The 12,505-nt window shown below is 40.8% G+C and overlaps 1 protein-coding gene and 1 long non-coding RNA gene across 8 annotated transcripts in view; one reads left to right on the forward strand and one right to left on the reverse strand.

Moving 5' to 3' along the window:
- The window catches only part of PEAK1 (pseudopodium enriched atypical kinase 1), a 110,193-nt gene that overhangs the window by 73,807 nt on the left and 23,881 nt on the right, over positions 1 to 12,505 (reverse strand). The window lies entirely within an intron of this gene.
- Positions 764 to 6,224, forward strand: LOC125332499. Its single transcript, XR_007206513.1, has 2 exons — positions 764 to 1,183; positions 4,163 to 6,224. It is a non-coding gene; the product is annotated as an uncharacterized LOC125332499 (long non-coding RNA).

Genomic DNA, 12,505 nt, shown 5'->3' on the forward strand with positions numbered 1-12,505 from the left:
GAAGGGGTATTTGCCCTCGATTATAAGACTGGAAGAAACACAAGGTCTTCCACATAGGAGTGTACTTGCAAATAGGCACATAAACAGGAGAAAGCCCACTGATATTTGCACATCATGTAACACTTCTGATATTTTAAAACTCTTCAGCATATATGACTTCATAGACTTAATGCTACTATGAACAGCTACAGGCAGTGGAAATAAAACGAGTGCTGTGCTGGTTTGCAGAGGGAATTCTTCCCATCGCCCCACTGCCCACTCTGCATAAACCCATCAAAGTCTGATGCTCTGCCATGATTTCCCCACTGTAATCTGCTGCCTATTATTCTCTCAAACCACATCTGCAGGTCATTTTTCTATCAAATGAGCTGGTTAAAATTCCTTCTCCCTTTTTATTCAAACCTAGGGGAATTTCAAATAGTCCAGCACTAACCGACAGGAATTTATTTTAACCATTATTTAAAATACCAGCAGCTTTGCATTGCTACAGCTTAACAGCTCTGATGGGTTTCATGCAGTCTCCCTTCACTTTATCTCCTCTGACACAGGCATTAGCATCCTGGGAGCCCAAGTACAGCTCAGAGAGACATTGCCTTTATTCCCTTTTAGGCTCAGACCTCTTTCCACACAGAATTTTGAGCATTACACAAACTTTCTATAGACAGAAAAGCATGTACTATGGTGGAAATAGCTCTCTAACAAGTAAAAATATTTAGAAATGTATACTAAGGTAAATCCTCTTTCCCTTTATAATTTAAGAGATTTTGGAGTGAATTTTCCTTACGTAACGGGAGCAAACTGATTATTCCCTGATCTTTGAGGAAGGTGATACTTAAGAGTTAAAATTCTGTGTATGCATTTTGAACTGAAGTTTCTTCCTCTAGGAGATACCACTCTGAATGAAAGCATCACACTTGTCAGCACTTTCCTCCATGCCAGAGGGCTGAGAGGGAGCGTGACCTGGATAGGATCGCTTCCTAAAGCGTGTATTTAAAGTAATCTAACAGGGCACTCGGTCCCGTGCAGACTGGTTCCACACAGGCTGCCACGTACACTCAAACCTTGCAGACAAAAAGAAGCCGTTTAGTATATTTTTGCTGACTACAGTTTGAGAACCTCTTGTAGGAAACCAACAGAACAGAAGACAATGGAAAAGTGTTGGCTGTGACGGGGCTTACAAATAGTAAGTTTAACATCTCTTATTTTTCTTGTTTGTGTGATGGAAGAGAGGCAGATGAGAGCAGCATGATGGCTACTGCTATCACAACATGCTTCCCTAAAAACCACCTTTGGAGCACTGTGACAAAGCCACCTAACCAAAGCATCAGGTGTCTGCACTTCACTGCTCATTGCATATACTTATTTGTGAGTTTCAGAAGTTACACTTAAACTACAGGTTCATGATTCAGCACAAAAATCAATCACCAAAAACACCCAGTACATGCATCAGGGTCCTCCTCCTTCAGCAAAATGCCCTTAAGCTGTGGGTTTGTAAGCTAAAGGGAAAGTAATTTTTCCTTTTTGAATTCTGAGCTATGCACAAGCTTACGGCTGTGCTGCAGCTTGGTTGTGTAGCTTGTGCTTCTGAGGTAAAAGCCTCGAGCTGATACCCAACACAGAGCAGTAAAGGCGTGAGCAACACACAGCACTAATGCCACAGGCAACGCTCCTTATCTGCATCACCTGTGCCACTAAGATCGAAGTCACACGAGGCTGTCCTGACAGATGAAAGACAGGATTCACTCCTTTCCCTGCCTCTGCTGTCAGCCATGTCATTCTGCTTCCTCTTCGTGCCCACCCACTCCCTAACACAGCAGGGCACTCTCTGCCCTTGCCAGGTTCTGTTCATGAGTTACTGCATTAAACTGGCTGCAAAGACCTGAGGTGGCGGCACCACCGTGGGTGGGGAGGAAGGAGAAGGGCAGCGTGCTCAGCAACTGCCCTAGCAGCAGCAAGTTCTACATTGGATTATGTCCTTACAGAGACCTTGAGGATGCTCTCCCAATTGCTCTACTCTAACTGGATCACTGCTACAAGCCACACCCTGGTACATACACACCAACAACTGCACAGCTGCAAGTTTGTCTCTAGCGTTATAGAAAAATAAAGGGAAAACCAAGTGGAATACTTGATCCATGAGGAATCCTTGTCTTCCTCATTTGCCCTGACAGACCCAAAGCTGAGTCAGTGGAGCAATGTGCACATGGACATGGGACACAGAAGCTGCTGGTGTGGGTCAGGGGGCTGGTCCTGGTCCACAGGGGGCTGCACAAAGGGTACCAGTGACCAACACCTGCAGGTCAAGTACCACCTTTTACCTTGCTCCTCAAAGAGGCTGCAAGCTGCAAACCTGGCTCACAGAAATTGTGTCAAAAACCTCATTGCACGGAACTTCAGCAGTCAAGTCATTTGCCTGAGCCTCATCAGCATCACTCGTAGTGATATGCTTTGACTTAATTTATCTTAGTAAGGACCTGACCTGGGCTAAACCAACATAGAGATCTGAAAAAAGAGACCCTGATGGTGTTGTCTCTTTTGCTGTGTGTGTCCCATTTACATATCACTTATTTTTAGGCAAAACCTGAATTGTGGAGGCTGTGGCTCCATTATAACTTTTTCAGCAGGAGAACAAACTTAAAAAAATCCCACCTTTTTTCCCCCAGCTGTTTGTTCCCATGCCAGCCCAACCACCCAAGACCACATGCATTTATGCTGGCAGTTGTTCTTTTTGGCAGGATTTTCCTTCTCCAGCTGAATCACTTCCCTGGTTGGGTTCACCAGCATGTGCTGGCATGGCACAGGAGACAGCACAGAGGGGAAAGGAATGACCAGGAAAGAACAGAAGTCAAGCTTTACTGGGCTGCAGTGCCACCACAGATGCAATCCCAGCTTTGATTTGCTTTCTGTTCTACACATGAGATAAGCTACAGAAACATTAAGAGATGGGAAAGAGTGATATTAAACTAAAGATGAGGGAGGGATACAGCAATGACGAGTAGGGAGCAGATTTAGAGTAGCAGTATTTAAATGGTTAAATCTTGAGATGATATCTTTTAATCATCCCCACAAGTCACACAAGTTCTGAGTTCCATAGGGAATTTAAACACACTTCACTTTGCCAATGCAAATATACTATTTGGTATCAGTCTTCAGAACAGTGCCATACGAAGTTGCCCAAACTAATGATTTACTACTCAGTGCCCAAAAACATTTCTAGGCTTTGTTAAATTCCAAGTTTGGCCACATTATCCTCCCAAATGTACAGAAAGAAATATCTCTTTTGTCAATAATGCCATTACTGAATGGTATCATTCCAAAAATCCATGAAAAGAAATATCAACTTGGGTAAACACCAGAGTTCATGAAAATGCCTTAATTTACAATAAAAAGTGGCTTTGGAAGAAGATGGGGATGGGTGTGGATTTAAGTATTTTGTATTTTTGGAGACAATATGCTTTGGTGTTTGCAAGAATGTTCTTAGGGATGCCAGCGTGCTGGCTGAGTTACAGCAGAGCTGAGCAATATCCTGGCAGTTGCTCCAGGAGCAGTGAAGGCCGTTGGAGGCCATTACACACCAGCAGCCCGTGAGGGAAGGGTTTCCCAAGTTTCCAGTGACTGTTGCCATCCACCAGGAAGGGTGATGGGGACAGCTAGCTGCCTGGAAGCCAGGCTGTAAGAAAACCCTTCCCAGTCCTCAACTGTCCATTAGCTCAGAAGTCAAACATTTCCATAATTCCCTGCTTCTCAGAAGGGCTGTGTGGCCCACAGCTAACAGGTACGAGTTACTTTGGCTTAGGAAATCATCTAGCAATAAATCTAGGCAGAAATCCTTCACAGTCTCATCTAAAGTTCAACATTAAAGGGACTCCAATGAGACATTTGGACATCATGACAATCTTGCAGAAGCTTTGCAGAACATGTCTGACTGCTGAGCTGCACAATGATAAATATGGCTGACAAGGAAAACCAGACACAGACCAACCCGAATGCCCCACATCTGTTAGACACAGCCATTTTGCCAACATATCAAACCAATAAACATTGAATAAACATCAGCATTTAGCATACCATCTAAGGTGTGTTGTCCAAAAAAGCGGTCATAAACTACTGAGTTTTATGCTAACCCTAAGTTTTGATGACTAATCTGGTTCTTTTATTCCAGCAAACTGAAAGTACAATGGACATAGTGGCTGATTGCATGCTGGAAACTACAGCTCGTCTGTGAACTAATCCTCGGGATCTCAGCAGTTCTAAGCAGACAGAGAGGGAAGGTCCCATGCTTATGACTCATGCTACCATTTTTCTCTCCTATTGTTTTGCAAATTCTCTGCTTAATCTAAAATCCATTTCAACTAGAAACTTCCAGGCTCAGCGGAAACTTAAAGATAATATATTCCAAACAAGTGATGCTTCAAAAGGGTGTGGATCTACAACCCTTTAAATCAGCCTGAACCTGGGCTGGCATAGCCCTGCCCTTGTCACTGGCTTCTGAGCCTCTGCCCCTTCCTGTGCTCACATGATCCCACAAAGAGCAGATCTAGAAACTGACCAAGCTGGAAACCAAGCCAGTGCCACCACGAGGAACCAGAGGGAGTGGGAGTGATACAGGACATGTCTCAAGATAAAGTTGTGGCAATCCAGATTTAGACAGGCCTAAGTGGAGGTGTACCACTAAGAGTTACTAATCATCCTGAATGAACCATGTCTTAAAGGAAATGGGCATTCTGAGCTTTGGGTTTCATTTTAAGGTATTGATTTATGTCCCTAAACCATTTTAAATCTGTACATTAGCAGAAAAGTTATCCTACATATACTGGCAATATATTCTCTTAATGGAATACATAGTAATGAAATTTTGTCTCACTCGATCTTTAAGAGCAGATTCAAACTTCAAGGATTATGAGTTCAGGCAGGATAATGCCCGTTTTCTCTGCCTGATGGCTGGCAGTAACACTTTGAAGCTGGTTTTGATAATAGGTAGGATACCACAGTAGCCACTCTCAACTTTAGAAATCTTTTCTACTTCATTGCTTTAGCTTTGTTTAACAGCCCATTTTTGAGTGGTAAAACAGTAGCAGAAATGGCAATATATTTATGAAGACACGCTAAATAAAACTGTATTGCTTTTATAAGAATACACTCCAGATTATATCAAAGTTATAGCAAAAATCTCATGGGTCTGTAAGAACAGTGAGAGCACTGCAAGACAGGATTCCATCAGCTTCCCAGTGACAACTTTTCATGCTGGGTACCCCACGGCATGAGGCCAAACACACCTTCAGAAATAAATGCACGAAGTGTCAAATCTTTCAACATCACCTTTCTATGCAAAGCATTTCTATCAGCCTACCACCCTTTTCCAGACAGGGAAATTCCCACCAAGTCATCAATAATACATACAGGCAGCCATCAGTCCACCTACTAATGAGCAGTTTTAGCACACAGCACCTATTCAGAGAAAGCAGGCCTGGAAGATGAGAACATAGCCCTTAATAATTTACAAGGCTTACAAATTTACAGACCTTATCCCAAAAGCCAAACAAAAAGAATGCGATATCTACTCAGATTTCCAGAACAAACCAAGACACAGCATTTCAGAAGCCATTAGGATCTATCAGTCAGTAATACTCTCCAAATGTTCTTCTGTGGAATAACCTGTCAGCCAAAGACCCATCCGTCTCTAAAAGCCTGTATTATTAGAGATACAACATCAGGAACCTTAGGAAATGTGCACTGCTGAAAATTAGCTTGAAAAGGTTTGAAAATTATTCAATATGGCAAATGCTAAAAATCTTTAGAATTTGCTGTTTGAAGTAGACAAAACTGGTCTAGTCTGGTTCTGCATAGAATAAATACCAGCCCTCTACAAATGTCAAGCGTGCCCAGGGACAGAGTTCACATCCAACATCAAACACTCACTTTGGCAGCACAACACAGAGAACCAGGAGCAGGGGAAAAGACAGCCCATGGTCTTGTCCTGGGACTAAACACTCAGTTCTGTACCTGGCCAAGCAGGTAATCCATATTCCCACCAGCCATTAGTTACACAGGCAACACAGGGATTGGTAGGAGTATCTGGGAAGGAATTATGATGATGCAGTTTGGTCTACTTATGACAGCCAGATCTGCAGTTTATATCTGAAAACCAACAAAACAACCCTAACACCAATTCCTTGATTTTCTTGGTGTCTCCTACTACAAATAAACACCTTATTGCTGTAAAACTGCTCTTCTCTCTGCACCAGTAGCTATGAGGGTTTGACTCCAGAAGGAAGCTCTCCAGTTACATGTCCTCTTGTACCTGATCCCACATTCAATTACCATATTCGTGAGCCTGCTTTGAAGTCTTCCTAAAGGAGATAATCTAAATGCTGGAGGAGCTGGCTGCAACACCCAGTCATGCTCTGTGAGAAAGGAGGAGGTCCTGTGTTCTTCCCTGGCTCTGCTAAGCAGGTGTTGGAACATGAACTGGAAAGCTTTAGGTGCTCCACCTCATTTCTCACTTCCTCTACACTGATCATGTGGGTCTTGGAAGGGGTTTTTTCCAGACATTGTAAATGAGCTGCTATACCTTCCCTTCCCTATCCACATGACCAGTGAACTCTCCCTTCCACCTACAAAATCAACATGCAGAACTGCTACATGATATAGGATAAAAACACTTAAAAACCAGATGTGCTTCTTAAAGCCCATGTCTATCACATTCCCTCATGAAGCAGGACACAAACCAACATTTTACTGTCGATCATTCCAAAATGACAGCAATTAAGGAACATGCTATTTCCCTAATTACAATTTCCTTTATTATAAAATGCCCCTTTACAAGCAGTGAAGCACAGCCCTGCGCTGCCTTGTCAAGGCTGAGTGTGTCTGACACTTGTTCTTTCCTAAAGCTCTCCTTTACCAAATTAACACCTTCCCCAGAAGGCTTTCCACAGTGGGCCATATCACAGGGAGTATTCAACTGTTTGATAACATTTTGGGACTACAAGGAGAAAAAACAGCATTTAAAATAAAACAGAACTATGAATTAATTCAAACAAGGAATGGGTAACTATACATTCCATAAATAGTCAGCGCTGACAGAAATTATCAAAAGAATAATCGTTATCTTCCTGTAAACAGAGTTTTTACTGAGGTTTCATATTGCATATTCCTTTGAAACAGGACACAAAGATGAAGGAAGAGGTGGTATCTTTTCAAACTTTCTTTTGCAAGTAGAGTGTATCCTTAATGCTTAAACCTAATTAAACTCAGAACAACTAATTCCAGGCAGTAAAAAAAGCCCCATCTTAAAAGAAAGGGGATCTGATAGGGAAAAATTATTATTTCAGTGCATGATCTGGAACATGCTGAAGATTAAATATTAGCAGCATATGTTCATGGAAGGAAAATAAAAAGATGGCATGTTAACAAATACAGTTTTTCCTTCTGGCTTTCATGAGGTTACATCAAGTTCATTATATATAAAAAACTTAAATACTTCAAAATAAAAATTTGTATGTATTAACTTGTCAGACCAACACAAAAATGTCTCAGCCTATAAATAGCACTCCCTGACCTACACAGTTCTGGCTAAATAAACATTATCCCTGTTTCCAAAGAAAAAGATGCAGCTCTGGATGATCTGCAGTGTGACTGGGGCCAGGCTCCTGACAGCATTCCTGACTGCTCAGCTGGGGCACTCACCCTGTCACACCTCCTGAGATGAGCATACAGAGTTAGGGTGATCAGTGGATGAGGTATAAATACTGTAAGAAAAGCAAGTGTTGCCAGAATAACACTGGTATTGTAAACAGTAAGACATCTCTAGGGTTACTTTTAATCAAAATTAAAACCAGTAACTGGTGTAATTTATCTGGACATAAGTTCAGTAGTGCCATATTTCAGTCCCAACATATCTTTCTTCCACAGAAAAGTGCTTTTCTAGTATCCAGAATTAAAAGAATTTTTGAAAGACCATTCTGTCTCCAAAGAGACCATTAGGATCAGTTTTCCATTCTAAACAGAAATTCCTGTCTTCTCAAACAGCTCCAGCTCCTCCAAAATAACCAAACCATCCTGAGCTTTCTTGCGTACTCACCTGCCAAAAGCAACAAACACTTCTAAAGGAGGAACAGCAGAAAACCAAGAACTATTCTTTAATGGCAGTGAAGTTTGAACGAGTGAAAATTATTGTTGCTTTTCCTGGAATGACAATTACCAAAGGTTTAGCCCAGAAATTCTCTTTTTTTTTTTTTTTTTTTTTTTAATTAGGCAGTAAGATGTGCTGCCTTTCCCCATTTGTTTTTTGTCACAGATCTTTAAAGACCTGCTACCAACAAGTTGGAGATTATCTATGTTAACACTTTAAAGATTCATATTTGTACATGTGAATGTTATCCAGAATTTTCTAAATCAGTATTTCCCAAAGTTTTGAGGTTTCTACTTCAAAGTCTCAGTCCTCAGTAAATGTTATTTGCACATCCCATTATAAAGTTTTTAATTTAAAATCTTAAGGCAACACAGTCCTGTGAGGCATTTCCTAACATAGTGACAGGCCATAAACACCAGGTATTTTGTGGTACATGCAGTCAAGAAATGCACATACCATATCTGCTTATTGAGAACAGGGTGTAATTATGCACCAGGGTATCTCACACCTTGCCCCTTCCCAGCCTGCACACTGCTCAGCAGGGATTTGTGCCATTGGGAACCTTATTTTTCACACACGCTCCTCTCCTCAGGCACTAAAGTTTTAGAACAACTTTCTCATTCATAACAGGTCAGAACATTTTGCCTACAGACCACACACAAAATGCTCAACTTGACAGCTCGGGTGTTTTGGAGGCTGCTAAGACCCTGCTGTATAAATTACAAAGGCCATGGCACTTTCAGCCCCCCTCCAGGACCTGCCCAGCTGAGAATGCCAGAATCCCCTCTTTGAGTCCAGCTGCAGTGGGAAAAAGGGTTCCCAATGCACATTTATTGTCCTGAAAGTTACAGCACAAACACATTAACTTACAAGGGGCACACAGAATACAGGACGTAAGTTATGCCTGAGGAGCCCCAGGTCTTCTTATAGACAGGTGAGAAGGATTTCATGGACAAATTACTCTTTCAACTGGCCTTCAGGTCAGTCGTTTTCAATACTAACTTTTTATTAGATACTTCATTAAGTTATTGACAATCCTTATTTTCCTTTCTGAAACTGCGGAGATTTAATTTATTTTCTTAACAGGACAAGGTATGCATTCCCTGAGGATCTTAAGTTACTTCATTGCTGTGAGATTAATTTTCTCTAATCTTACTCCTTTATAACTCATTCCTCTGTTCAAGAGGTTTTCTCTCCCCATGAGAAACTAATACAACATCAAAGCTGCAATGCTGTGCTTTTCTCAGTAGTAAGAGAAAATGATATGAGATACCAAATTTTTTGTACTAGAATTTTGTATCTTGTGATATAATTTATGGCATGAAACCTTACAGAACTTTGAAATTTTCTATGTTTTATGATTTGTAGTTACTGTATATAGCAACAAAATGAAATATATAAAATATATACCCACTTGATAAAAAAAATCCAATGTTAATTTCTCCATTTTAAACATAACACAATGTAAACTCCTCTGCAAATGCCAGTCTGTCTACTGTAGACACACACAAGCTCATCTCTGTACTGCTGCCTCTCTCCTCTGTTGAAGTAAACACTGAATTCAAATAGGAAACATTCTGAAGCACAATTGTTGAGCTGTTCCCAGGGGATAGTTACAGTTTCATGGCTTAATCACGCCAACTTTCCATTTTGTTAATAACATAGTTGAATAAAAATGATCTGATGCTACTTGTGCATTCATTTTAATGAGTCCTTGAAAGAAATGCCTACAGTGAAGCATGCCCAGATCTCGTGAATCAGTGGGAAAAGTTCTGCACAAAGATTAGAAACATCTTCAGCTTCTATACATCAGTAACATCTTTTTGATTCTGAATCCCAATTCTGCTCTGAAGAAAAAGAAGTTTTAGATAAAGTTTTAGTTAAATATGAAAATCAGTGCCTGAGCTAACATAATCCTCCAACCCCAGCTTCCCCTTCCAAATCTTAGCATATTAATCTCCTTTCCTTTTAGCTGCTCCAGTTCTTGCACAACAATGCCATTTCCTGAATTCAAATCTCCACAACTAAACCTCAAAGCTGAATAATACATTATTAAGCCCTATGAATATTCCCTTAAGCAGGGCATCCTTAAAAAACTGGGCTACACTGTCACAATTCAGCATCATTTTCTTCATCCTTTCGGGGTAAAAACAAGAAGCACTGCAGCAGCCAATAACCTAAAAATCCTACTGAAACATAAAACTTCTACTCTCTGCAGAAGAGATTTTTAATAAGCTACTAATGCTTTGTTTAAATCCTCATCCCTCCATACAGCAGTCATTTATTTCTCTGTGGATATGTGATTTGCACAGGCTCACAGGGAAATCCTGGACCGGTGTTTTCAGAGGAAGGAAAAGCATCCGCACCTTCCGGTACAGCCCCAAGCCACACACCTTTCCCAAGTGTTCAAACTATCAATGCTCAAACATTAACCTAAATGATTGTTTCTGCAATATGAAAAATTTAGAAGTATTTTACCTAAGGATGCTCAGTTTTGATGTGCCTGCTCTCTCAGTTTTGAACTGTTCCTTTCCTAGTGCAAATGCTCACTAGAGGCTAAAAATGTGTGTAATTACTGTGTTCAGGGTCCAACCTGAGCACAGGCTGGAGACTCTCTGCATTAGATATTATCTCAAATCAGCTCTCTCAAGTGTGACTTGCTGGATGAGGAGGATGACAGCTGATGGCAATGCAGATTGCACATGGACATGGTCCACAGGACACTTTTCACTAAAAATCTATCTCAAGCAAGGAAAAAAATAAATCATCTTGAAGAGCAGCTACTACAGCGGAAAAATGGACTGGACTTCAGAGGGCAAAATTTATTTCACAATTAACTCCATTAAAGCAAACTATTCATTATCACTGCTGTATCATCCACTCAAGACCCATGAGATACTTTTCTCAAAAGGGTTGGAGAATACAAACAGTATTACTAAGAGAAGATTAATTACCTGTTGTAGGCTAAATATTTTAAAAACGTCTTTGCAGTAATCCCTAGTGAAAAACACTGATGAACATTCAACAGGAGAAGACAGTGTTTCTCACATTGAAATTAGACAAGTTCATTACACAGGGAACAAGAAATAAGGAATTGAGAAACAAAGGGACATAATCTCTCAACTTAAACCATTTTTCAATCATCCACACAGCAATATGCACACAGCCCTGCCCCTGCGTGATGGAGCAAGTGCTCAGTACCTTTATCAGCTCAAATATTCAGTGCAGCAAGTGAATGCTGAGCCTGGAGCACGCCTTGGCAAGATGAAATGCCAAGCAGTGAAAAGAGCTGAGCCAAAACCACTCTGTGCCAGTCCAGCCTAAGCAGTGCTTTCCTAAGGAAAGAGGAACAGAAACCAAAGCAATTTTAAAAAACTGATCCTGAAAATTTACAAACCAGGAAACAGACTCACAGCTCTTGGAGTGGTGCCACTATCACCAGCATCTTGTCACCTCCCTCCCCATGCCCTCTAAGGTACGTCCTCAAAAATGTCTCTGAAAAATCAACTGAAATGGAAGTGAAGAATCTAGAATGACAGACTAGATCTTAAGGTACAGCTATTTTAAGGAAAAAACAAAACCAAAAAAGGAAGCCTGAAAACAAAATCACAACTTAATCCACCACATTTCAGTTCACTGTGTCACACTGACACCTCTAATTCCAGTATTTTACAAGTCTAGACATCTGTCTCGAACTTTTAATCTGAAGCTAAAAACTGGGCAAAATTTATGCAGTTTGAATACAGCAGTGTACCATACTTTATGAAGAAGAGCCCTTTTTACATTGCTAAGGTACAAGACATGTTTACAGGGTATTCTGCTCCGAAACATCCAAATTTACTCAGTAGTAAGTTTACTCACAAAATGATCGATTACTCCCTACCCAACTGCATGTAAAGCAAAGCTTCTGGAGCTTTGTCTTTCTCTTTAAATAGTAAGGAAGCAGCTGAGCCATCCTGAGCCCATCTGCATGTTAACAAAACATTTCTTAAGGTGCAGATTTACAAACTGTGTAAGAAGATAAAAATCTGCACTTTTGGTCGAAGGGACTATCCCTGCACTTCTCTGGCAGCTGTAGCTGATGAAAGTGCTTGTGGGTTGTGTAATCAGCCTGATAGATGTGCTTCCTAAGCTGGCTGGAAGCTAATCCCCCACACAAGAAAACTTCCAGCCAGATTGGGAACTTCAGCTTCATGCTTTTCATATTACTTCAGTTCAAGATTATATACAAGAGGCAACTCTAATTTCCTAGCATGTCATTGCTTTTTTTTTTTTTTTTTGGTAAGTAATTTCTGACCATGGAAACACATTTAGAGAAAGGCTTTTCCAGAACTGCGGTAATTCTTAGGTAAAAAGTTGAGTTGGGCATGA

This window comes from Corvus hawaiiensis, chromosome 13 (assembly GCF_020740725.1).
Source record: "Corvus hawaiiensis isolate bCorHaw1 chromosome 13, bCorHaw1.pri.cur, whole genome shotgun sequence".
Classification (NCBI taxonomy): Eukaryota; Metazoa; Chordata; class Aves; order Passeriformes; family Corvidae; genus Corvus; species Corvus hawaiiensis.